Raw genomic sequence first — 6,135 nt, 5'->3', positions numbered from 1 at the left:
CCTGTTCAGTGCCTTCTTTTGAATTTTAGCAATGCCCATCTCTGCAGCAGCATTCAGTTCTGTTAGAAAACTACAACATTTGGGCAATATTGCTCCTGTTGCAACTGCTAAAACTTGGTCTTAATTTTGTTCTAACTTAATTTATATTTCGTGCTGAAAATTTTGGTTCACATTTAGTTGGTTTCATAAGCAAAATCACCCTTAAAGGCTTATAGGATCAAGTTATGAGCCAAATTTCCATGATAAAACCACTTTTATTTAAATTTATTTTTTCTGAGAAGATTCTATGAGGTCAACTTGAGTTGACTAACAGTTAGTCTATGTAAATGGATCATATTAGTATGCAAATTATACTCATTTGTAATCGCAGTTCTATTCAAGCAGAAGTCACACATTGGGGAAAATTGCAATCACTTTTATTAGGATCATGATTCTTTTTTGTTTACTGTACGTGATTAACGTGATGGTCAACACGATAGGCGATAAAACTGGGTCATGCTAACTACCAATCTAATCCTAATCTGATCCTCTTTTTTGTTTTTTTTTAATTAACTATAGTTTGTGTACTCCAAATCTAGTCCCCTCTAAACAAACATTGACTATATTATGGTTTACGACATCATGATTTTCTTAGTTCGACCATTTCACATCTTATATAAATTACAATATATCCTTAGTAGTTTGGCCAGATTTTAATTTAATTTTAAATACTTTAGATTTAAGCACTTAACGCCGGGCCATACTGATACCACTCGGTTAGATTAGATCTACTCGCGACATTGGGTTTATTGAGATGAGTCTATTTATCTACTTTAATTTTTGCTTGAGAAAATAAAGTTTTTTGCCGGCGAGGCGTTCGAACGCCAAGGACCGCGTTCGAACAGGTCATGCGAGCAGCTGCATGCGTTAACAAAAATAGAGAACGCGATTTGCGCATTTGAACAGCCACATGCCCATTCGAACGTGACTGTTCGAGCACCTGCACGCGTTCGCAACGACAAAGAACGGTATTTGTGCGTTCGAACGCAATCGGGCATATTCGAATGCACCGTGGTGAGAATTGTTGGTTTATTAGGGTTTTAATTTGGTTGTTTGAGTCACAAGAGTGAGCCTCTATAAATATGTAGAGGAAATCATAATTAGAGTTTATCGATAATTGAAACAAGCATTGTTGCCCTTATCTTCCTCCTTCTTGCTCTAGCCATTAACGTCCTTTCCCACCTCCTTTCTTCCACCGCCCAAGTCCTTGGTCAGTTTCCTCTAACTCCTAGTCCCTCTTTTCTACAATAACTTTTCCCCATTTACACCAAAAATGCTCTCTTAGCACCTATTTAGCCATTGAATGGCTAACAAGCTATGATTCATCCGACTATCGATCACTATTCGACCAATATCGCAAGAACCAAACTCTACGATCTTGGATTCGTTAGAAAGCTCTCTTCAAGGGCGACAATATATCCAAAATTCAGCAAGATCAAACGTCTAGATCCTCCACAATTTCCTTCAAAAATTACTTGCTCAAATTAGTCTAGAACTGTTACACATCGGATCAAGCTGGTTTGTAATACATACTAACTTACAATTAATTACCTCCCATAAAAATAAAATTTAATTTAAGAATGGCAAGGGTTATGAGAAAAGCAAGTGTTCAATTAACAAAAGTGGCTCGTGTAGATTACAACCAAACTTAAATACTAAAATATGACCATTTTACTACAGTCCTAAGTAAAATGTTTAACTATTAAGTATTTTACTTAAAATGCTGATAAGATTGGTGTTTTCTTGAGTAAAATGCTGATAAGATCGGTGTTTTCTTGAGTAAAATTGTAACGCCTCCACCCGGCATAGGCACGTGCACGCCCACGCACCCACACGGCACGCGACATGACGAGCGGGGCCCGTCACGCACAGATACACTCCTGTGTACATATAATCATGACGTCATCAAATAATATCTGCTAACATATTCATACTCACATAATCCAACACCAAATGAATCATATTATCAACTAAATAAATCTGTTAATATATGAATATCTAAGTCCACAATAATATATACTAGACCACTACCTAATCTAGCAGGACTCACACAGGCCATAACAAACCATCAAGATACAACTAAACAACTGATACATGAGTGCACTATAATCTGATATGTACTATACAAATCATCGTCTGATACAATAAAGTACAAATATAACAAACAATGATACAGCTCAATATCTAGTTAAACTAGCTTCTATATCACCTCACGTATATAGCTCACCTTATCTTTGCTCTAAAATATCTCATCAGGATATCTCAAGTCGGTGTCATGTACCGTAATATCTGTGGGGGTTAGAAAAAAAATAAAGAGAGTCATGAGCAAAAGGCTCAGTGAATAGACCTTACCCCGAATCAGTGATGCCAAATAAAGAGTAAATCATGTACTGGATAATATGAATCAGAAAGCAGTATGATGCAATGTATGAGCATGTATATATGTATCCTCAATGACATATATATGAATGAAATCAATTCTCATGAATGAGCATATTATATCCTCAACCAAAAATATATCACACAATAAAATTACCATATAACATCACCGAATATAACAACATATCATATATAACAATTATGATTCAATGATACTAGTCACATCAATGATGATGCATGATGCATGCCAACCACTAGATAATCGTATATGTCAGAGCCAGATATAATCCACATATATCTCACTATCACAATCATCCGTCTTAACTCTGAATATCATCCACCATGCTGGACTACGGTACCCGGCCCCAAACTTGATAATCATCATACCATAAGCTCAGAGCATATCATGTCATACGCTAAGAGTATCTCTATAGATAAATCATACTCTGTCATACGTTAATGGTATCTCTGTAGATAAATCATACCCTACCATACACTAAGGGTATCTCAAAAGAAAGTAACTATACCCTGCCATACGCTATGGGTATATCAATGATAATTGTACCCTGTCATATGCTAAGAGTATAACCATCAGCCATCACCATACTCTACCATACGCTAAGAGTATGTCCAGTACCAGTCCGGACCAGATACTGTTCCCGCCATCATATCATATCACATCACATACACATATATTTTTATGATTTTTCTATACATGATAAATCATATGCATATATCTAGTACTGTTACAGATTATGCAACTCAGGAATTTAGGTAGTAAAAAAACCAAGAGAAAAATGATGCAATGCAGACTCCAACCATGTATGATGTATCTAACACATGCATACTCCTGTTAGTCTGTCACATGCACATTTATGATAGAGATCATCCCGACATAAAATCATAACAGTATAATCATCTCCAATCATCTCTATATATCACCAATGTACTCATATCCCAGATTAGACTAATCAAAATGTATGATAAAATATGCTTGACTAAAATCATCTCTATATAAAGTCATATAATCATACTGGAGGCGAAAATATGCATATACATAATATATATAATATATCCTAATTTAAGAAAGGCGTCTAGGGGATAAGACTACTCACCTCTAATCAGAAAATTCAACACACGTATCCCTCACGTCCATCAATCAACTGTCACACATCACTAGCAAGGTCCACGAGGTCTCAAATAAGGGGTTCATGATCGACACTTATGGAGGTGACAGCGGTGGTTTCCAAGGACGGCGACAGCGGTGATAACAGGGGAAGAGAGAGAAAGAGAGTTTGAGAGAGAGAGAGAAGAGAATGAGAGAGATATATATATATATATATATATATATATATATATATATATATATATATATATATATATATATAAAGGGGGGAGAGAGGCGGTGACGACGACGCGCTGTGGCTGCGGCGCGGCGGGTCCACCGGAGCTAGCTAACCTAGCCTGGTTGGTCGAGCCAGCGGCTGGGAGTGCGTGGCACCCCCAGCCCGCGCTAGCAGTATGGCATGAGGTCGGTCACGTCGTGCCATGCAAAAATGTTTTTTTTTAATTTTTTTTAATTTTAAGGTTGGGTTGTTACAAAAATGCTAATCTTATCGGCATTTTTATTAAAACGCTTTAGATAATAGTTTATATCCCTTAGCTATGAGATTTTTATTTATAAAACGTTACCCCGTTCGCTTATAGAATAGGAATAGGAATAGGCTTATTATAGAATAAAACTCATTATTTTGGTATAGTAACTAAATAACAACTTACCCTATTCTAGCATACTAATTCAACATTCTGCCTCACCTTATTTCATACAACTTTTAAAAATAAATTTATTAATAACTTAAAATTACTATTTTACCCTCTTGAGATGACAGCTTCTCTCTCTCATAGTCTCATAGTGTCAAAATCTCCCTCTTCCCTCTTCTTCCTCATCTTTCTCCTTATCACCATCATCGGTTTGAAGCCAAGGACTTTTTGTTCGGAGGCAGCATTAATGTCTCGACAATCACTTCGTCAACCTCAGACACTCTCAACTAATGAGTAGAGGCAAGTCATTTCCAAATACACGACTCCCTCCGTAAACATACTATACTTCTCCAATTTCCTCTCTTCTTCACAAAGGTCACATCACCTACTTAATCTTTTCCTCTCAATTAGTATGGAGAAATGACAGCGTAAAAGACACGATTATACAAGTCTCTAAAAAGGATTACTTGAGCTGCAACACGTCGAGCTCGATTGCTACGCACAAGGACAAGCTTTGCTGCTCCAGAGCATACTATTTCATCAGCGGGACCGACAGGGCATGCTAAAAGGGGTAGAAGATGGTTGTGGTTGTGATGTCGGAGAAGCACGGGCTTAGTGGGTTCTCGTGGGCACTGGCGCCAACTCTAGGGGCCTACGATGGCCCTGCTGTTGCTCGCTCTAGTGGAGGTGGTCATGAGATAGTTGGAAGAATGGGCTCTTGAGTTCTCTTATTGTCATGGGGATAGTTCTCTGAGTAGATTAATTGGGGATTGGGATTGCCTTTTTTTTCTTTCTATATTCTTTTAATTGTGTTGCAAATGTGGGGGATGAATCATTTAGATGCTGATGATTTATTAAGAGGAATAGTCATTTATTTGTTGCTTGGATGCTGTTTTGAGCTTTTTCACTTCTTTCTTTGCTTGTTTGGGTTGTGAGAGAACATGACTAGAAAGTATTGTACTAAGCCTAAGAGATAGTGATAATTTATAGTAGTATTAGCTCTCTCCTTCTGGTATTAAAAATTAGAATAATTATGCTTATTCCATCCTTATTCCACAGTCCCCGTTCATTTGTGGAATAGGAATAGACTTATTATAAAATAAGCCTCTTTATTTTGGTGTATTAACTAAACAACATCTTATCTTATTCTAGTTAACTAATTCAACATTCTCTTTCATCTTATTCAATATAATTCTTTGAAAACTATTTATTAATAACTCAAGATTACTATTTTACTTTTTGAGATGACAACACATAATTACTAATCATATTAACCACATTTTTATTTCTTCTCTCTCTCCTCTGTAAAGCAGTTCTGCACACCCGAGTGCAGGGTTATAATCCCGGCATAGTGCTGAGTATTATCCTTCACATCCGATTGCGGGAGTTATAACCCCGTTTATCTGCGCAATGTGGGGCAAGGGTATTTTTATCAATTGGTATAAAACATCACTAATTTCTAATATTTTTATATTAATTTTATGTCACATTGAACGCAATTATTACTCCTTATACTAGTATTGAACTAAACATTAGAATAATTTATACTAGCATTGGCTCTCTTCTTCTAGTATAAAAAATTAGAATAGCTATACCTACCCCACCCTTATTCCGCAAGTGAACACAGCCTAGTGAACGGGTGGCTTAACAGTAACAGTTATAACTATAGTAAAATAGACCTATTTTGATATTTAAGTTTAAGTGTTACTTATGTTAATAAAATGAAATTTAAAATAGAGCTAGTTTGGTCGTGAACTCGTTTTTGTAAGCTTAACTAGATTACTCCCCTGTGTCGGAAAGAATAAACTAGCTATTTCCCATTTAACACCCTTTATTATGTCTTTTGATAATTACGCCCCTACAATTACTAAGTATAAGCCTGTCATAAACACATAATATAGGGTGTTAACTGGAAAATGGCTAGTATATTCGTTTGGATGCGGGCACTACTACTGT

This window comes from Typha latifolia, chromosome 14, assembly GCF_019914945.1.
Source record: "Typha latifolia isolate L0001 chromosome 14, TyphaL0001v2, whole genome shotgun sequence".
NCBI classification, from domain to species: Eukaryota; Viridiplantae; Streptophyta; class Magnoliopsida; order Poales; family Typhaceae; genus Typha; species Typha latifolia.
This window is presented reverse-complemented; position numbering follows the sequence as displayed.